We start from the raw sequence: 22,308 nt of genomic DNA, 5'->3' as shown, positions 1-22,308 counted from the left end.
TGATGGCTACATGGTCTCTGTTGAGGCTCTGAGGGCCACCGGACTCTACTATTGTAGACTGAAAACAACCATTGACAATATGCAAACCAGTGAGTGTGGCTGTATTCCAAAAAAACTTGATTTATGGACACTGAAATTTGAATTTCATAAAATTTCCAAATGTCACAGAATCTTCTTCTTTTAATTGTGCCGTCACCATTTAAACTTGTTTTTAGCTCACAGGACTTAAAAACAAACAAAAAAAACAAATAAACAACAACAACAACAAAAAAACAGGAATCGGGCTGAACAAACAAAAACAATTTTTCAATGACAGAGTGATAATACCACACTTCTACATAACAAGTAACCTCTTTGTATAATCCAACTCCTTTTTTAGGCCATTAGTAAAATCATTGAATGGCAATAAAGTACAGATTATGGAAAAAGAGAATTTTTTATCACTTAAAGTTTTTACACTTTATTAATGGATTCTTTCATCCTCTGGTTACTTGACAAATCCTAATGCCCACTGGCCCCTTTGATTTGCCTTGGTATCTCTTTCTGTTTCAGGGAGGATTGCAGTTCACCAAAGCTGAGCTTCAGTGAAGTTAATTTTCAGTTAAGGTAGATTTAGGAGGCATAGACATGCAACAGAAAAGCCAACCCAGATATCATTTTCATCTGGCTTTAGAAAGTGTTTTTCTACTTACATGTGAGTATGGGTGTGTCTGATGTTCTGGGAATTTACTTCAAACAAAGGAATGAAGCCACGCTGTGATTTTCTGACTCAGTTGGAGTTGGGAAACCATCCAAGTCCTCTATCTTGCCTGCTGTCCTGCTCTTCTCTGCGGTCTTTTTTAGGCTGTGTTTAGATGTCTCATCTTCTCAGATCAATCCAAACACTCACCCAAACAAAGCTACCTTTCCTGAAATGGTCCTCGCGGAGTGGAGGGTGTTACGTGTACCGTGGTGTTCTTGTAAAAGTTCTTTCAGATGGAATGCTAACAAAGGGAGCTCAGCTTTCAAACAAGGAAGGAATCAAGCAGAGAAAGTGATAAAATACTCACTACATGACCAAGTCAGATTTATTGTGGATAAACCACAGTGGAAGTTGCCTCAGTTAGTACAGACGTGCCCTAGTTCCCTGGTATTCAGATTTCTCTGCAGAAGAGGCAACTCTGTGTCCATCACCTCCCTAACATTTACTGGTAATTGAAAAGATACATCCTTTAGAGGGTTCAGACTCTTAGGCCCGGTGCTGTGTAGCAGGTTGCCAATCAGTGCTCCTGTTAAAATGTCAAATCCCTAATGACAGCGAGCAGGTTTGGGACACTAATAATCTTCCTAAGGTAGGTCTTGTGCTTGTTTTTATCATCCTTATTTTACAGATGAGACAACTGGGATGCAGACAGGGTACATAGCTCCCACTATCACAAACCCGGTAATAACACTAACATTAAAATTCATATCTTGCTTCCTCAGCGATTCATGCTTTTAAAAATGGGGTGGGGGAAGCCCAAACTTCAAAATGCCAACTATGGTCAGAACCCATAAATGACCCCCTAAATTTGGAGGGCTGAACAAACCGGATGGGGCCTCCTGGGTCCCCCAGTTGCCAATGCTCTTTGGAGAAAAGACATATATTAATTCCTTGTCTGCACAATCTTCCTTTTGAACTTTTCTAGATACAGCTCCCCCAGGTCCTGAAGAACTTGGGATTGTTATTTTTTTAGTTTCTTGTGGCTGCCTTTCACAATTTTCTGGACCTTTCTCTTGGCTCTACCATTTTAAAGCCATCTCTTCACTTCTTCATTCTTCAGTTTTCTGACCTCTGGTCAGCTAGCTTGACCACACAATCTACTCGCCATTTCATTTCACCTCTTAGGACCTATTGCTGGGGCAGAGTAACTCTAAGACTGTGCGTCCTGGATATGAACCAAAGACTGTGTTTTTTATTAATCATTACTGTCCTAAGCTCTGGTCCTTGTGGTTGGAGGAGGGAGGACCCTCCCTCAATCTCCATCTTCCGTTTATCAGTCTTAGTCAAAGATGCTAGTTCTTTAGAACTGCGCCGTACAGTGTAACTAATCATTAAAGGCATGTTGAATGAAGGAATGAATGGATGCTTAGCTATTTCTAGTTGTCCTGTCTCAGTTTTCATTGGGATTTGATCTCAGCCTTCACTTGCTAAGAGGTAGACAGGAGTTCTGGTAAAAAGGATTTCTTTGCATTGAGTAGAAGCATTTCCATAGGTTACCTCTCAACAACCCTGTTTTGTAAATATTTGTTGAGCATATTTATGGCTCAGGAAATCTTCCTCCTTCATATCCCTGACCTCATGAAAACTTAGTCAGGGTTTGCTTGAATGCCCTTCACGCTGTACCTCCTCCAGAGGGACGGGGCAGTGAGGTAACCTCTGTCTCAGCTGACCGGCTATCGCTTGCTTTATAAGATGCCAAGGGCTCCCTGTGTAGATTCTCAGGTGGAACTGTAGGAACAAACCTGTGTCAATGGTTAACTCGGGTTCTTGGTGTCTGGAGTTTTCTTTCCTTTATTATTAACTAAAGAACATTTTTACCATTGCTCAGCTGGGAGCACCCAGCTCATAGATCCTCTGCAGGGAGAGTGAATTAAAAGGTAAGCATTGCTCTATTTTGTTATTATACAAAGTCATTCAGCCTATGCTTTGCTCTTGCTGGCCTCTGTTTAAGGGGCAGCAATGCTCTGTGTCCAGCAATGTCAATGTCAATGTTGAGCTAAATGCAATTAAGATAATTTAATTTCCTATGCGAGTGCTTTAACTAGTGTGTCATTTACCTTGAGTTCTTTTGAAATTTTGGTCAAAAGTATTCTCAAAGTGTCAGCTTTTACATGACACTATATATGTAGATATCTAAAAGTGACTTTATTATATTCCATATTCAGTACCAGATGGAGTAGTTTATAATTTCTTTTGAAAGCAAATAACTGCATATATAAGTGTATATACATTTATGGGTATGTAACTTCAAGCATTGAAATGTGCTTTTACACACCCCCTCAAAAATTTTCAAGAAAAATAGGTTAATTTTTTCCAAGAATTGTAGATAATGATATGAGAGGAAATAAAAGTATGCATGTTTATAGATTTATGTTAAAATCCTCCTCTTTTTTTTTCCAATCTTGTGTGAGGCTATTTTTTTTTTAAGTAAGCTCTATGCTCCTTGAATTCATGACCTTGAGATCAAGAGTAGTGTGCTCTACTGACTGAGCCAGCCAGATGCCCAATTCTAGACTTATTTTAACATAAGCTAGAAGTAGAGAATTTTATTCTGTTGTGTTCACTTTAATTTCTCTAAAGCTTTTTTTTTCATGCATTAAAATCTTAGAAATTTTGTTCTTGAGTATTTACTTAGACAGATATTGACATGTTGATCTTTGCCCTCTGGAAGATGAATTCTCTATCATATACAACTGAATTGTTTCTGTTGGCAGTAGTTACAGGTGATAAGTATGAACTTTTCTACAAACCAAGTGGATTTTGATCAGGTGCATTAAGCTCTTAGATGATCATATGAACTGAAAGGAAAGCTCCTTAGGAAAATAGAACTGGATGGAGTATTTCTGCTAAGTATTAATTACAGCTAGGCAAGAGTCAGAGCCTTAGGAAGAAAGAATAGACTAATGTATCTTTGCCACTTTAGTTTGGAAACTGTAGGCCAACCACTCCCTATGTCAGATCTTAACCAGTAAAGTGACACGAAGAGCCTAAACTGCAGCTGTTTTGTAGAATGCCATTTAAGGAGTTCTTGAAATGAAGCTAAAAGGTTTAAAAGTGTACAGGATCCAGAATTCAAGTCCATTCAAATCAGCAGAGGGAGAGAAAGAGGAAGAAAGAGAGAGACAGAGACAGAGAGAAGGAGGAAGATACAGCGAGGGACCAGAGGTAACGAATATATGTAACTCCTGCTTATGATGATTATTTTTAGAACATGAGAATTGTGGTAAATCTAAGACATTAGTTTCATACAAAACAAGACCATGACCACATTTGACACTGGAAGAAAAGACTTGAGTAGGATGCTGTTTTAACACATTTTCCTAAGTAAGTCTATTTTGACTTGCAAGAGAACAAGAGTTTTCAAGGATATTGAATAACTAGGTTTCTTCCATTATATATATTAGTGGTGAGTACAAGTGAAGGCTTAGATATCAGTTAGTTAAAAGTTAGGAATTGGCAAAAAATGTAGTTCTAGGGAAGATGATAGACATATGAAGGATATTTAGAGCAAATATTAATTACCAAAATAACTTATATATTTAGGTGAACCTTTTCAAATTTGTAAAACCCATTATCTGAACAAATTGTCCCACTTTTGTCCCATACGAATTTATCCCCAAATATCCTATGTTACCTCCTTGTTCTAGGAAGAGTGGACTCAGCCTAACTTTAAGAATAAAATGTGCATGGTTCTTATTACCACACAACACCGTACCTTTTCTAATCTGGTGAATATTGAGAGTTAACAGGCTTGATACAAAGGACAAAGAGGAAATGCTCATAAAAGATCTTTCATGTGTGGTCCTTGTGTGTGGATGTGGTTGAGAACATGTAGGTCACCAACACTCTCTTCCTATGAGCCCGTGAGTGATGTCTTGTTCATGGATATTGTTTTAAATACCTGGGAGTCTATCATCATAGCTCTGTAACTCAACATGACTGAAGCCTTAACTCTCAAGAATTTACCTTGATTCTTTTTACAAAGTGATGGCTGGCACTTCTCTTCTTTTCTAAGCATATACAATTACTTATGTCACATTGGTAAAAGCAGTTCTTCCAGAAAGGAGGAAATTTTATTTGTTTTTTCCATTAATAGATTTTTTCGGATAATGGGAAAGAAATAAGTTCATTTTCTTAGGAAGGCAATGACCTACATATTGTTTGTAGAAAAGCAAACTCCAGAATTCTCCCTCTCTCTCTTTATTCTTTTCTTTTTTTTAAAATTTGTTTTTGTTTTTATTTTACCATTATAGCCTCAGCTCCTTAACCCTTTTAAGACACTGACATAGAAATAATGGGTCATCCTGTCATTTCCCTGATTTAATTGGTACTGCACTTAGCAAGAGACATTTTTCCCTGATTTATTCATTAATTTATTCTCTGAGCAAATATTTATTAAATAACAAAAAAAGTTCTAAAGTTATGGGTTGTATGAGAGATTGTTTAATGGGTGAAACCACTTTCTTTGGGAATTTAAGACTAATGAAAGAGGAAAAACAGATGATTTGTCAATGCATATATTGACATGTATTCATTCACCAAATATTTATTGACTGACTATTCTGTGCCAGGCATTGATTAGATATATATTGATGAAAAGGACATACTGATGACTAGAAAAAGACAAAAATTCCTGCCTCTATGAATCTTACATTTTAGGAGATGTTGGGGGAGTCTACCAAGAAGTAAAATTAAAAGCATGTTAGTAGTGATAAGCAGTATAGAGAAAAACATGATGGAGGAAGGAATTACTGGGCGTTGGGGAGGAGGTAGAGGAGTGAGAGTGCTGTACTTGTTATCTATTGCTGTGTAACAAATTTCCCCAAAAATGTCTCAGAACAACAATCATTTGTCATCTCTAGTTTTCTGGGTCAGGAATCCAGGCTCATCTGGGTCCTCTAGATCACATGCTGCAGTCAAAGTGTCCATTGGGACTAACCATCTCAAGCGCCTTGCATGGGGGAGGATTCTCTTCCAAGCTCAATCACATGGTACTTGGCAGGATTGGTTCCTTTGAGGCAGTTGGATGGGGGTGGGGGGGAGGCTCAGCTTTCCACTAGCTGTTGGCGAGAGTCCTTACTCAGTTCCTTGCCATGTGGGCCTCTCCATAAAATATCTCAAAACATGGCAGCTGGTTTCCATTAGAGCAAGCAGCAAGTAAACAAGACAGAGACAGAGTCTTTTTCAAACCTAATCTTGAAAGTGACATCCCCTCAGTTTGGCCAACTTCTATTCATTAGAAGTGAGTCACTTATTCCAGCCAAGACTCAAGGGGAGGGGATTTCACAAGAACATGAACACCGGGAAACAGGGATCTTAGGGAGCCATCTTTAAAGCTGTCTGTCACAGGTTTACATTTTTAAGCAGGATTGTCGAAGAGGGCTTCCCCAAGTAGGTGATATTTGATCAAAGACCTGGAGGCTGTGAGGAAGTGAGCAATATAAATACCTTGGAGAAGCACAGTGCAGGTAGATGGAACCGCTAGGGCAAGGTTCTGAGTGTGCCTGGCAAGGAGATTAGTGTGCCAGAAGCAAAATTCCAAGGGGAAGAGTAGTTGTAGATGAGGTCATGTGCCAGAATTTTTTCCAAAATGGAGAGGATTCCGCAGCCTAAATGTGTCAGAGATGGCTTTTTGAGAAATTTTAAAAGACCATACGGAGGTATAAATTTGAATAAGTAGAAAGATGGTGAGGAAGAGCATTGTAGATGGTAGGCAGGTGATGTAGAAGAAAATACAGAAGTGGGGATGAAGTAAATAAAGACATGGCTCCTCTAGTTTGATCACTGGAATAATAAAAAGGTATCTTAATATCAAGATTGTGTTGAGGCCAATGATGTGCTTATGAAATAAGACTTGTAAGGAGCACACAAATTTCATCACCATAGAAACCAGGCCTTCTTTGGCCAATGCCAGCTGTTGCTAACAGCCAGGGGGCTACAAAGCAAAAATAGTTTTCTTGGGCAGTAAACAGCATTAGAAGGCTTTCTCCAAATGCCTCTCCCCTAATTAGGATGTGCTCTTCTCTCAGCTTTTAGCAAATAATGACCAGCAGTTCGTCCATCTGTCTTAGCATCTTCAAATGGTCCCTTTACTGGAAACCATGGGAATAAGGGCTCTGAACAAACAGTCCTTCTCAGATGCATTTTATCTTAGTCCATTCAGGCTTTGTATCAAAAATACTACAGATTTGGCGGGTTAAACAATAAGCGTTTATTTTTCATAGTCCTGGATACTGGAAGCTCAACATTAAGATTACATATTGTTCAGGGTTTGGTGAGACCCATTTTCTGGTTCACAGAGGGTCATCTTCTCACTAGATCCTCACAGGGCGCAAAAGACAAGAGAGCTTTCTGGGCACATTTTCTTTTATAAGGGCACTAACCACATTCATGAGGGCTTCACCCTTATGACCTAATTACCTCCCCCCAAAGTCCCACCTCCTAATACCATTACATTGGGGATTAGGATTTAATGTATGAATTTTGGGAAGGTATGAACATTTAGTCCATCACATCTATCAGCACTGAAATAAACTCAGATATGTTGTTTTTTGGTTAAGGTTGCTAGGCTCAAGAGCTCAGCTTCTGGGAGGAAAAAAGTGGCTTGTCTGCACTCTGAAATGCATTGCACTGAAAAATTCTAATGCAGAGACAGTTGCTTAGTTGCTTCCTGCCTTCTCAGCTGGCCAGCCTCAGAGAACTTGGAGGGGAAATCTCATCATCATCTTTTAGGCTGCACATACCCTGGACTTTGTGGTTATTAAAATGTAAGGAGTGGATGGCTTTGTTTTTTTTATAGCTGCTCTTGCATGAAAAAGATGGGATCTACTATTTTCTCCCAGGGTTTTCTACACTAAAATAAAGGATTCAGATATAAAACGTACAAAAAGAGGCTTCTCACTTTTAAATACAACTTTTTCCAGTTACCTTGGCTCCACATTCACTCTCAAAAATAGGCCTGAAACTGTCCACAGATGCAAAGGAAATTTGGGAAAAGTTAATCATCTGCGTAAGAAACAGCCCCAAAGTAGATTTACTTGACAATTCCAGATAAAGGTGATTGTTACCTTAAATATGGTCCAGAAATATCACCTCAATTCTTAATTTTATTTTACTTATATGAGTACAGTATAAAGATAGTTAAAGGGCTTTAGATTATATTCCATAGATTTGTTCTTTTCACTTAAAAGCAAACATTCAACTATTTCTTCTTCTTTTTCTTTTTAAAGAAAAAGGTATGTTCAAGCAAACATGACCAAAATCATATTTTATTATGGTGAATTTTAATTTTCCATTATATCCCATTTTAAATTAGAACCATGTTCCATGCAATCAATAATCTTTTATTCAATCTGGATACAAAGATAACAAAAACTTGGTCCCTGCCCTCAGTCTGGCAGAAAAAGACAGGGTCTGTACATAATTAAGGGCAATTCAATGGCCTAGGACCATGATAAAATAAGATAGGATTAGCACACCCACCCATTGAACTTTTTTTCACAAAAGCAATAGGGGGATAGCCTTGTTTGAGGCATGTGGGTATTTCTCAGGGTGTGCTTTTAAAATTTAGAATGTTTAAACACTGAGATTTTTTTAAAATTTTATTTATTTATTTGAGAGACATCAGGCACGTGTGCATATGTGAGGGAGGGGAGGGTCTGAAGGAGAGAATCCTCAAGCATAACCCAACCTTGGTTGGGCTCAATCCCACTGAGATCATGACCTGAGCCAAAACGCAGAGTCAGACACTCAACCGACTGAGCTACCCATTTATCCTTGAAATAATTGTTTTTACTATGAACCATTTTATTTTATTTTATTTTATTTTATTTTATTTTATTTTATTTTATGAACCATTTTATATAAGATTTTTCATTGCCTTACATTTGTGATCTTCTTTCCCTTAGTTTGGTAACTCTATTACCAAATTCCAGAGGTTCCAGGGTTCTCCAGAGAACCAGGACCAATAGGATATATAGAGAAGAAGAGACAGAAAAAGATTTACTCTTAAGAATCGGTCATGTGATTGTCAGGGAAGGCAAGTCTCAAATCTGTGGGGTTAGGTGGCAGGTTGGAAATTAAGGTAAGAGTTGATATTGAAGTCTTTTTAAAAATATTTATTTGTTTTTAGAGACAGAAAGAATGCAAATGGGGGTGTGTGCAGAGGGAGAGGGACAGTGAATCCTCAAGCAGACTTCCTGCTGAGTGCAGAGTCCATTGTGGGGCTGGATCCCAGGACCCTGAGGTCATGACCTGAGTTTAAATCAAGAGTTGGACACTTAATCAACCACCCCAGGTGCCCCAATATTATAGTGTTGAATCCAAACTTTGCTAGTTAGACCAGCAGGCAGGAAACTTAGGCAGTTTCTTATGTTGCAAGTCTTGAGGTGGAACTACTTCTCCTTTGGGAAACTTCAATTTTAGTTCTTAATACTTTCAAATGCATGGATGTGGGCCACACACATTTTGGAGGGTCATCTGCTTTGCTGAAGGTGGACACATTGTAAATGTTAATCACATCTCACAAATATCTTAAAAAAAAAATCTAGAATGATGATTGACCAAAGAACTGGACAACATAGCCTAACCACATGGATACATAAAATTAACCATTACAGCGACATAAGGCATTTTCACCCTGATTGTATTTTGTCATACAGACATGATAAGTTGGAAGCTTCAGTTTCTATAAAAGACATTAAGAACTATACTTTATTAGTTATTTCATTTTTAATTCCACAAAATAGATATGCCAAAAAATGTGATCATTTAGGGTGCTTGAGTGGCTCAGTCAGCTAAGCATCTGCCTTCAGCTCAGGTTGTGATCACAGGGTTCTGGAATTGAGCCCTATATTGGAGTTCCTGCTCAGTAGGGAGTCTGCTTCTCCCGTTCCTTCTGCCTGCTGTACTCTCTGTCAAATAAATAAATAATCAATCTTTAAAAAAATAAATAAAAATGTGATCATTTGGGTGTAGAAGTATCCATTAATTTAATGCAGCATTTTCAGTGCTATAGTCTTTTAACCGTGTAATTTGGTCAAAGAGAAAGTAATTTCTCTTAATTAAGACAAAAGAACAGGTTACCTTAAAAGACATCCATGGTCTATCCTTCTAATGGCATCGTCTCCTCTTCCGTTAACTTCACATTCACACAAAATTTTTCAGCTACTATATACTCTCTCCTATATTTGCATGTAATCTATCTTTCTCATGTAGGAGTGCTGCTTCCAAATGACTATGTTCATGGTAGTAACAATATGCCAGGAACTACGAGAAGCCACAAGATAAACATGGTGTACCTTTCAGAAGCATTAATTTAACTCCAGAATTTGGATTGAGAATAAGAGGAATCAAATAATTGAACTGATAAGCAGTTTAAAGAATTACTTTTATAATTCAGGTATCTTGAGATATATATCCAGCATTCAAAATGAGCATAGATTAAAAAAAAAATCCTAAAACCGGAATATTTTGAGCTTGAGCCCAATCCTTTGTGTTATAATCTCAGATCCTCTAGGATCTGGGGTAGGGATAAAGATAACATATTCATTTCTTTTGTTTTTTGTTTTTTTTCCAGGTTTTTCTTTTAGTGGAAAATTTTGAGAAGTACTATTAAAGGATAATTTTTGTGAGACCAAATTCTTGGGTTAGGTTACTACTTGATTAGTTAGTTGGCTCTGCCCCAGAAAAATATCTACTCACCCACAAACTTGGCCAGTCTTTTCACGACTATGTACTCTTCACATCTCATGTGAGACTTTTCCAAACAATGGGTAATTGAGGACATTCTGTCTCTACTTTGGGAAAATAATCCAAAATAACCTCACAAAACAAGGCACCTAGCATAATGGCTGAACCACAAAAATTGTTCAGTAGATCTCTAATTCAAGGCTTTCCTAGACAGAAGCCAGCACATCAAGTCTGCTGCACAAGAGCAAAATAGCTGTCTCCAACTAGCACTTACCTGAAAGACACACTCTTTGATGAGCTATTAGGTTATTAACTGACCTTCTAGTGTTCTGGTAATGTACTATTGAGTTCTATTTATAGATGGCACAGGAAAAGCCTTCCCTGGACTTGCAACTAAAATTAAGGAGATGCCAGAATATTAAAGACTATGACCAGGACTGTCACAGCAAGAAGTCTGTTCCTTTTGTGTGTTTAGCTTGCCTTTTGTTTGGGTCAGAATTGAGCCAACTTGTGGGTGGTTAGATAACACTCAAGGAGAAAGTGGTGTGACTAATTTGAGCAAAGTTACACATATTTAAATTTAGGTTTTGTGGGAATAGAAAGCGGCTTCATTTCCTCATGACTAAAGTTTTATTTAGCTGTATTCGATAACAACATTATGCTGATGATAAGATTGCACTATTTGCATCAGGAGTTGAAAAGCTAAAGAAACAGTCAGAGAAATAAAACTAAGGAAAGCAAAATCACCAACCAGCAGACCCAAACCAAACCAAACAGAAGCAAAATGTACTGTGCTTTACACTCACGGGAGTTAAGTATGATGGGAATTAGGACAAGGTTTCCATGCATTATGTTACTATAATCAGTTTATTTTGTGTATGTGTTTCTCCTGCACAATTGTATCAAATCATTCCTGTTCTTTGCTAGTGTAAAGAGTGGACACCATTTCCCATTCGACATGGAATTTGGTCATGATCTGCTGTAGCAGCTCGCAAAACGACGCATGAGGGTACAGACCGAGCAGAACTAGGAGGTAAGTGGAAGTCCAGCGTTGGGTCCTGTAGACATTAGCTGTTGAGAGTTACCTTGCTTCCTTTTGTGTGGAGAGTAAGGGACTATATTAATTACACACAAACTAGTACCATGGTAATCACTGTCCCATCGGTACAGTTTTGTGGACATGTTATGGTAGGCATCAAAATAATAGCATTTGGTAATCCCATTGCCATTCAATGGACAGAATGTTGTCATCTTTTGCACCTTGGTTTCTTGAATTGAACACATGGCACCTGAATTCTTCTAAGTCAGTGTGCAATGCTTATTCCACTGGGCACTTGGTATATAAAGATAAATCTATCAGTTGCCTCCTCCTGGGAAAGTCAAAACCTAGCAAAGGAAGACACGGGCAGAAAAACCAACTGTGCCTGGGGAATTGAGGGAAGCTGAAAGAAAGAAGAAATGTCTGCTCGATTTATAGAGAACCTAACTTTAGGAAAACAAGAACTTAAGAATTTCTGAGTGGTTGATACGTGGGGTTTTCAGAGTGTGGGTGAAGGTGGAGTGGAAATAAATGGAATAGAAAAGTGGGTGTAACCTAGGTAGTAGCTTGCATAGGATGGATATTTACAGTACCCAGCCTTCTCTCCCAATTTACTGGGGCCTATAGTCATAAGAATGAACTAGTTCCCCATTACTGTGGACTGGTTCTGGGAAGGGAGGAGGATTTAATAGGAGATGTGGAAATGGAAAAGAGAGAAGACAAACTAATTAGTGATGCTTTCCTACTTTATAGAGGACTCCAGTTTCATTACAAGGTAGATTTTTTCGATAAGAGAACTGTCTCTAACCAGAAGAACTTGATTAAGTGTTTATCAGGATTCTACTTTCTTCTTTTTTTAAAAAAAAGATATTATTTATTTATTCATGAGAGACACACACAGAGAGAGGCAGAGACACAGGCAGAGTGAGGAGCAGGCCCCATGCAGGGAGCCCGATGTGGGACTCAATCCCGGGTCTCCAGGATCAAGCCCTGGGCTGAAGGCAGTGCTAAACCACTAAGCCACCTGGGCTGCCCAGATTCTACTTTCTTCTGAAGTCCATTAACTGTGCTTTATTGCCCTAAGCTGCATGGATGTTAACTTGGTGCCACTCTGTTCATGGAGTAGGTGGTCAGAATCTCTTTTTACATTTTAATGGTGGGTTTAAAGTGGAGTTAGGAATTCAGCCTTTATACCACGGGATGAGTAGATAGAAAGGAGCATCATGGTGCATTGGTGTAATGGGTTCAACACCAGAAGTCTTCAGTCTCACCATTATTACATATTTCTTATTATTTGACAGTAACTAATTCTTTTTTAAAGATTTTACTTATTTGAAACAGAGCCTATGTACAAGCTGGGGCAGGGGCAGAGGGAGAGGAAGAAGCAGATTCTCCTCCACTGAGCAGGGAGCCTGATGCGGGGCTTGATTCCAGGACCCTAAGATCATGGCCTAAGCTGAAGTTGGACACTTAAGTGACTGAGCCACCCAGTGCTCCTGACAGTAACTAATTCTCTATCATTATCTTCATCTATAAAATAAATATGTGTTTTCCTAGTAGTTCTGCTTCTGTAATCAAACCTTGATAATTGAGCCTATTAAATGTGTGTGTGTATGTGTGTGTGTGTATTTATCTGGTGCCAGAGCCTGGAGCCATGAGGCAAGCAGTTGGAAAGACAGATGCATGTGATGTGAAGGCAGACAACAGATGAGATCTAGTGAAAATGAGCTGGAAACCACCAGGATGGAATGGAGCTCATATCCATCTCTCACAATGCTTGAGCCTCCAATTAAAGAATGAAGGTGGCCAGCAGGAGAAACTAGTACCCATCCTCATGTAACCAGGAGTCACAGAAGCTGAAGGAAGAGAGCCACAGAAACTGTGGGGTGATCTGCTATCCCGTGCCAATCTCATGAGGTAGCAGATCAGTGGCAACCTGTTGAGTAACCACAGTGCCTCACACCCTATGCCAACCTTCTGACATAAAAAGAACATGGCTGTTGGTTCCCTTACATCTTACAAATCTCATGCAAAATGTCTCCCAGGGGATCCAGGCTAACCTGGAATTATGAAAGGAAGGGAATTCTGGAACATGTAGTCGCAGTTTAGCTAAATTAATACAATCCAAATCTACCATCTCTGATACCTGCCATTCAGAATATAAAACAAGTGACTGAGACGTAGTCCCTGCCTCCAAATCGCTAACCCTATTGTGGAAGAGAGTCTTAATTCACTCTGTTATATGTTGTAATAGAACTGCTTTGTCTCTTTTACAAGCAAAAAGTGACATTAATGCAAGTGAATACGTTTGGAAGTGGTACAGAGTCTCACTTTGGCTGTGTGATGTTAGATCACCTCCACACTTAAAAGTGAACACTGGGAATGAATTCATTCTAGATATCTTAGTAAGTTTAGATCTCCTAGTCTTCGTCTTATTTTGCTTCAGTGGTATGGTGGTGCTGAATGGATAGCAACCAGATTTCTACAATAACCCCAATCCTTTCATTCACAAGATTGAACCTGTTCATTTAAGTTACCAACCATTTTCCCACAGAGACAATTTTTATCCTGATTCAGCATAATTTGTCTGTCTTTTAAGTTGAGAAAATGAGACACATTAAACCGGTGACAAAATTCCTTGACTAGGAATTTCTAAAAAAGCATTGAAGACTGGAAATAGCCTCAAAATGTTGTGTCAAAACTGTCCTGTGAAAACTCCTTTTTAATCAGCACCCTCTTATGTAGATTGTCTCTGCTAGCTTTTTATTCGATTGTGTTTGACTTACACTTTCAACTTAGTCTCACTTTCTCCTCCTTTGATGCTGTCTAGTTAGGCAGATTTTGTGTCTTTCAGAGACTTCACATTTTCTCTCTATCTCAAGGATAGTGTCACAATGATGGGGTGGCCTCATTGTTTCCAAAATCCAACTGTTCTGTTACCAAAGTCATGAATAGAAGATATTTTTGTTCAATCTTCTATGAAGATAGGAGACCACATGGAGAAACTATTGAGATGTTTTCCCTACCAGTAACAAAGGAACCTGTGTCACCTGACTGCAGAAATAATGTTTTCAATTTACTGATTGATTTTTGTTTAAAAATGATGCACTGTGTACCGTGGTAAGTGCTTCACAGATATTAATCCTTCCATCTCCAAGGTGAACTTCATTTTCACAGATAAGGAAACAGGCACAATGGGGCCATGTAATGTTTCAAAAAGCACACAGCTATTAAATGGCATAGCTGATTTTGGACCAGGTAGCCTATGTCCCTAGTATCTGTTTTTAACTACTAATCTGTCCCCTCTAAAGAACCTCAATTTTCCATAAATTCATAGCTACGTGATTAAGAATGTTAAATAATATTAACACATAATTTGGATTATACACTCAGCATTTAAGAAACCTTTGTGCACAACACAAAGGGAAAGCATAAGAAATGCTCAGATATTGAAATGGTAAAATAGAATAAAACCTTACTAACAGGACCCTGCTCTCTACTCTGTAATTATCGATTTCCTTGAAGTATTCTGTTTTGCATGCTGGGCATTAAATTGTTCTTTCTCTGTCAAGGCATTTAAAAAACAAAAACAAGCCAATCAGAAACAGAAAAGAAGATGTCTGCACTCTATTTAATGGGCAGAACCACAGCCACCCTGATACAGGGATTTGTCATCTTCTTCAAAAATGAGTGAACACAATCGGAACTTTAACACTGTAAATCAATAAGAATCTCACTGCATTGAGCAAGGACAACATACAGTCTAAGGAAAGCAACATTTCATTGATGGGGGAAAATGCAATTATTCTTTGTGGTCCAAATGAGATATGAAAGTCTGTTGGCTTTAATACCAAATATTGAATGAAGATCAAATAAGCCATTTGTCTGAGTGAAAAGATGGAGAGAAAAGTAGAGCCCAGTGAGTCTTGAGAGATTTTTCACTTTAGAGTAAAAATCTCTCCTTAATTAGTCTAATATAAAATAGCCCCTTTTCTTATAGTAAATGCTAATTTTGCTAGAAATTACTGCTCTGATATGCAAATATTTCCAATGACAATTTTCATGGAGAAGGAAAAAAGCAGTTTTTGTTTTACTCTTGTATTAAAATTACTCAGTTAAGATTAACAGTGATGAAATCATTGATTGCAGAGCAAATCCTATATTTCATTGTTTCGGCCATGTATTACAAATGAAGTCAAATGTGTATTTTCAGAAAAAGCATCAGACAAAAGCCAACCATCAACATAATAAAACTATATGTTTAAATAAAATAGTTTCAGTATTCTATGAAAGAAAACTATACTTCCTAAGAAAGCTGCTAACATAAATTTTTACTATTTAAAAATGCATCAAATAATATGAATCAAATAACATTATATAAAAATAATCAGATAATTAACAATTACAGGATTTATTTTTTTTATTTTTTTTTCAATTACAGGATTTATTAATCATTTTTCGGTATTCATCATAAGACTGTCTCTTAAAGAAATATGATGTTTACTTTTTAAGTTGAAAAAAAACTATTAGAAAAAAATTGGCAGTTGCCCTACCCTGAAAACTGTTAGTGTGTTCATCTTAAAGATCACTGAACTCCTGAAGGTTCCAATAAACTTCTTTGTTGTGTTTGGCATTTCCTTTTACGTAGTCTCAGCTTTTAAACTAAAGACCAGATCACTCAGTGGCATGTTTTTGTTTTTCTTGTTTGTTCATCTTTATTCTTTTTTAAAAAATTATTCTTCTTAATGAATATAACAAAACACTCATGGTAGCACTTCAAAGCTTAGAAAATGCTTTTACAGCCATGATCACATTTTGTCTTCAGAATATCTTTGCAAGAGTGGTGGGAATAGTAGAGAATTCTTCTGATATTGATGGAAACAGTAAGGATCAGGTAAATTAAGTGATGTGCTGGTACCTGGTCTGCAGGGGGGTTCAGATTCTGGGGTTTGACTCCAGATCTATTTCTCTTCCGTGTAGGAGCGGTTTCCTGCCTCTTCTATTGCTGCACTGGGGAAATCTTAAGAGGTTAACAGTTATCTTCGCAGTGTGGCATCAGTTTGCATTCGAATATCAGACAGACCTGGGTTTTAATCTAAACTCTACCACATGTGACTTGTAATTGTTCTCAAAGTGTGGTCCAGGACTAGGACCATCAGAATTGCCTGGGAACTTGTGCAAAATGCAAATTCTCAGGTTCCAACTCAGACCTACTGAATAAGCAACTCTGGGGATACAGTCCAGCATCTCTCTTCCTCTCGTGAACCTCCCAACTGATTCTGGTAGAGACAAAGGTTGGAAAACTAGTGGCCTAGGCTAAGGCATGTCACCATTACAGAAGTTCTCTTTTCTCCTCCAGTTGGGTCAATGGAGGCTAGGATATAGAGCTCTTATAAATGTCCAACTGCACATGGTTAGATAGACACTTTAGAAATGTTGGCATTCCAAAAAAAAAAAAAAAAAAAGAAATGTTGGCATTCCCAGGGAAATTAATTTTATTGCATACATTAGTTCCAGTCCATTCAATAAATTCGGCCCTCTACATGAGAAAAGAAGTGAAGTGATCACCTTTCTTGAATGCAGCATTTTCTCTAAACCTGGAAGAGGCGACTATTTCTAACTTGTGGGTAAACTGGGTGGTATACCTTGGCGATGTCTGAAGTAGTTAGTAGCTGCCATTGAATAGAAATCAAATGAAGCCAAGTGATTTTTAGTTAAAGATCAGGGAGGGGCAGGGCCTGTCTTTGTCTCTACTGTTTTATTTGTTGTTTGTTTTTGTGATTCTGGCAATTGTGTCATGATGGCTTTGGCCAATGGCCTAATTTAGTCCAAAGGCTTGAATTACTTAAAATTTATAGATCTGGGAGTGCCTGGGTGGCTCAGTTGATTGAGTCCAACTCTTGATTTTGGCTCAGGTCATGATCTCAGGGTTGTGAGATCGAGCCCTGCTCTGTACTCAGTGGGGAGTCTGCTTGGGATTCTCTCTCTCCCTCTGCTCCTCCTGCCTTCTGCTCATGCTTTCTCCCTCTGCCAATATATATATATATATATAGCTAATTTAAAAGCCTTAGTTTAAAAAAAATCTATAAATTCAATTTTGAAACTCAATGAAAAAAATTTTCAGCTTGGGTTCACCCAAATATATGAAAGTTGGTCTTCGGTAGCCATATGGAGTATATAGATAAGAACAGGCAAATTAAATCAGTTTTGCTTTGATTCCCCTGTTTGTCCTCTTCCTGGATCTGTGAATGCAGAAAACATTCATTAAATACCTCCTGTGTGCCAGACATTATGTTGCATGCTCAGGGCTTGTGGGGGGGAGTTAGATAGGAGATGTTCTTGAAACTGTGGCATCCAAGCTACATCAACTGGCCACCTAAGTTCTTGGTTTTATTTTTTTTTTATTTTTTTTTTTTAATTTTTATTTATTTATGATAGTCACAGAGAGAGAGAGAGAGAGAGAGAGAGAGAGAGAGAGGCAGAGACACAGGCAGAGGGAGAAGCAGGCTCCATGCACTGGGAGCCCGATGTGGGATTCGATCCCAGGTCTCCAGGATCGCGCCCTAGGCCGAAGGCAGGCGCCAAACCGCTGCGCCACCTAGGGATCCCAGTTCTTGGTTTTAGATGGAATTAAGAGCCTTGTATAATTTGTATATGGATTTTAAGTACCAGGAAGGGGGCAGCAGAGGCACCTGCTTTCAGTTTAAATTTCTAAAGTTTGAAGAGAAACATGTTTTTTGTTGCTTTCTTTTCTTTTCTTTTCTTTTCTTTTCTTTTCTTTTCTTTTCTTTTCTTTTCTTATCTTCTTTTCTTTTCTTTTCTTTTCTTTTCTTTTGGTCAATAGTTCCCAAAGGTGGGATTCCTAACTTGGTGAGAGGCAGTGAGAAAAACAAAAAACCAAAAACCTAAAAGCCCTTTGATTACTAAAGTGTAAAATGACAGAGTTTCCATCATTGGGATAGTCTGTACTCAGAGGACACATTAATAAAGAAGCTTAACTCATTGGGAAGAAGGGGAAATATTTAGCTATAAACTGGACTTACAAGTGCATGTAACATTATTTCAGAAAGTTGCCCTATCTCTGTTTACCAACTCCACATGTCGATAAAAAGATTAAAAGCTAGTTACTCCAGTATTTACAGAGAACACAGGGCTCTGACTAACCCTGCTTAGAATCTCTGCTTACATCACACTGAGAGGCTCTGCCAACATTTCATGATCCTTGCCTTCCCTGCTCCCATCGCTGGGTCTAGCCCTCATGCACTGGTGCTTGCAACAAGGACATCTCCAAGGGGAACTGGTGGTGGCCGCTTCTGTTCGGCCTCAACTGTTTCCTTGCCCAGAAAAAAAAAAAAAAAAAAGCTATTCAGTCATTTGCTCAGCATTTATAGTTTTAGGCTCCGCCTTGGATTTAATCACTTACTTATCTCCCTGCCAAAGTATTTGTGCTGGTTAAACAGGGCAACACAATCCAGGGAGAACCTGCTGTTTCTGCTCCTGTCCAAAGGGTCAGAGTTGGAAAGGCTGATCACAGTGATTCTTATAGTTGAATAGGGTCATTGTTCTGGGTTTTTTGTTTTACCCTTGAAAGAAAATTCTAAGGCTTGAAAGCTCTAAGATAAGGGGGAAAGTCTACCTAAAAACACTGTGTGCCTTTTCACCCACCTTTCGCTGGTAGAAAACAGATCATCTTTGTTACACTTTGGCTGGATAAAAATGCACACATTATATGGGCAATTGAGGTTAATGAAAGCACTCGGATGTCATTTTCCCTGGTCCTTTCTTTTTCTGGGCTGAATTATGGACCTAATTTAGGTACATAGCCCTACTTACAGATTGAGTTGAATTCATTGGGAGCATTTAGCATATTCATGATGCTAAAGACACTTAAAAGTCTGTGGCTGTCATTTTGAACGATCAAATTCTATCATCTCCAATAAGCTGTGATTCATCTACTTAAGTAATCAGAAATGTATATTGTATAATTTTGCAAAGTTGGTCAAACACAACACCTGAAGAGTAGAAGTGCCATCTGTTACTAATTGCTTTGATTGCCAGAAATGTAACCAAAACTTTGTTCAGAAATATATATATTTTTGGAGAGACACGGTGTAAGCGGTTTGGGGGCAAGGGGCAGAGGAAGAGGGAGAGAATCTCAAGCGGCCTCCCTGCTGAGCACAGAGACTGACACTGGGCTCCATCCATCTCATGAGCGTGAGATCATGATCTGAGCCGAAATCGAAAGTCAGACCCTTAACTAACTGAGCCACCCAGATGCTCCCAGAAATGTTCTTTAAGGGGCACCTGGGTGGCTTAGTCGGTTAAGCATCTGCCTTTAGCTCAGGTCATGATCCCAAGGTCATTCTGGGATCAAGTCTTGCATCCGGCTCCCTGCTCTGTGGGGAACCTTCTCCCTCTGCTGTTCCCCCTGCTTGTGGTCTCACTCTGTCAAATAAAAAAATAAAATCTTAAAAAAAAAAAAAAAAGTAGTGTTCTTTAAGAGATATATGGCTACTAAAAAAAGAAAACCAGGAAAAAAAAAAAAAAAAAAGGATTCAAAGTCCTTAGCCAAGCTGGTAAAAGCTTTGTCATTTGGGGTCCAACAAAACGTTTTGGCATTCTGCGCCACGACTTCTCTTTTATGAATCCAGCTTTCTCATTTTACAAAAATGCTGTGTTCTTTGCTCCCATCCGGGGAACGTAAGCCTTCTCCCATTTGACTCTTATTTATCCAAGCATGTCTCCCAAAGTTCTAACCAAATCCACCTTTTGCATGACACCTTACTGGATGAATTGAATTAAACCAGCAAGGAGCCTGCCCTCCTTCGAGCACTCACTTGACCTTCATCGATGACCCTTTCCCACTCATCTGACTGTTCACCAAAGCAAAAGTGAAATAAAAATACAGTTCAAGTGGTCATTTTATGTTTCTTATATCTTGCCTTCTAAATAGCCTACTAACTTCTTGTGGACTGGCATTATGTCTTAGAAGTCATACCATTGCAAACAACCTGTTACCTGCCTTGAATATCAGAAGTTGGGAAGGTCGAACAAATAGCATTTATTTATTGGAGGCAAAGAATAAAAAAAAATTAGGCTTAGAAATGAGATAGAATAGAATTAGCTCCTTGAGCAGATATACTGTGCACAAGTTACATTATGTTAGTTATTTTATTTGGGATCCTCCTTCCCCAAAGGAGCTCACCCTATCCCCCCAACATGTGCATGCATACACATACACACACACGCGCGTGCACACCTCTTTCTGATGTTTTAATTGTATCTGTTCTATTGGTTGCTGGCCTAGGACCTTGTTGTTATTCTGGAAAGGTTTTCAGGTCTTTGCTTGATCCACACAGGGCTTTCTTTATCAGATACACAGGGATCTCTATTTCATTTAGACTCTACTCTCAAATCATCCTGACCTACTCCATGGAGAGATATTTCTCTCTTATTTTACCCTCTCATGTAATATCTACATTTAATTTGAGACTTCTGGGTGCACAGAGCTATAATGTGAATAATATTAACATGTCAAATACCATGGTGGCGTGGATGTGAGGTTAATTTGAAGAAGATTGGGAGGGGTCACTTGTGCTATTTAAGCAGATCTTCATTGATAGGCCAGGAAAACAGGTGTTCTATAATACCAAAAGGTCTAAAATTTGCTCTGCCTCATAAATAACAAAAACCAAGAATATCTATTTGAAAGTACATTTAGGTGAAGCAGAGCAGGCTCTGCATATTTTTTATTTAGTTTTTATTGTTTTATGAGTCTCACTTTCCAGATAGAAGCCAACTTATTTATATGATATCTTCCAAAATTGTGCTTGTTCCCTTTAGCCTGTCTATTCAAAATTATGCAATAAATTATATAAGCAGACCCACCCCTCTACCTCCCCAGAAATAGATGGCTAGCGATCTATAGATGTCATGTCAAGTTTGAGCAACTAAGATTTCCATCAGCTCTTGGGAATGTGATATATCACAACCAGAGAGTAAACTTAATATCTAGAATGGCACTGATGGTAAACAAAGTCAGAACCTGACTGACTTAGGGCAGCTGGTGTATAGTTGGAAGTAATTGAACTGCTTACTAGTGCATCTGTGCAAAGGTCCTAGAAGATCTCTCAGAGACAAAGGAACAGATGAGAAAATCCTAAAAGGTGTAAAATAACCTTTCAAATGCAAGTATGGATGTTGTAATAGTTTCTTCAGGCTGCTGTAACTGGGCAGTTTAAAACAAAAATGTCTTCTCTCACAGTTGGGAAGCCAGAAGTCAAGGTTACTCTCCCACCATGGCCTCTGGGGGAGAATCCTTCTGTGCCTCTTCATTTTCTGGTAACCCAAGGCTCCTAGCTTGTGGTAAGGCCATTCCAGCCTCCATCTCTGTCTTCACACCTATGTTATTCTCTCTGGGCAGGCGTTCCTTCTTCTTAGAAGGACACCAGTCATTTTGGAGGAGAGCCTACACTAATGACCTCTTTTCCAGTTGATCACATGGGCAAAGACCCTATTTCCATGTGTCAGAGGTGAGGACTTCCCCAAATATCTCTGGGAGGACCCAAGCCAACCCGTAACAGCCAATGATGACAGAAAAATGAGAAACCCCACCTTTTCCTCAGAAAAGAGGAGAGAAACCCATGGAAATGAAGAATGACCTTCCTTTCCTTTTCCTATAATTCTTTCTATTATTTTACTTTTGTTTATGTTGGCCATTATAAAATGCTTAGGTAATATTAGATGGAAGCATTTATTCTTCTACCGATCGTTTTGAACCTTTCACCCCTTTGAAGAGGCACAGCACCACTGCTCTTTTGCCATGAGTTGCAACTAT

The 22,308-nt window shown here is 38.6% G+C and overlaps 1 protein-coding gene across 1 annotated transcript in view; it reads left to right on the top strand.

The window, feature by feature from the left end:
- The first annotated feature begins 2,482 nt into the window (after positions 1-2,482).
- The window catches only part of KCNJ16 (potassium inwardly rectifying channel subfamily J member 16), a 58,265-nt gene continuing 38,439 nt past the window's right edge, over positions 2,483-22,308 (top strand). The window contains 2 exon segments of the mRNA NM_001313870.1: positions 2,483-2,619; positions 11,360-11,465. The gene's annotated coding sequence lies outside the window, so the exon portion shown is untranslated.

This window comes from Canis lupus, chromosome 9 (genome assembly GCF_011100685.1).
Source record: "Canis lupus familiaris isolate Mischka breed German Shepherd chromosome 9, alternate assembly UU_Cfam_GSD_1.0, whole genome shotgun sequence".
Lineage (NCBI taxonomy): Eukaryota > Metazoa > Chordata > Mammalia > Carnivora > Canidae > Canis > Canis lupus.
Note: the sequence above shows the minus strand (reverse complement) of the source record. Positions and strands in the feature narration are given on the sequence as shown.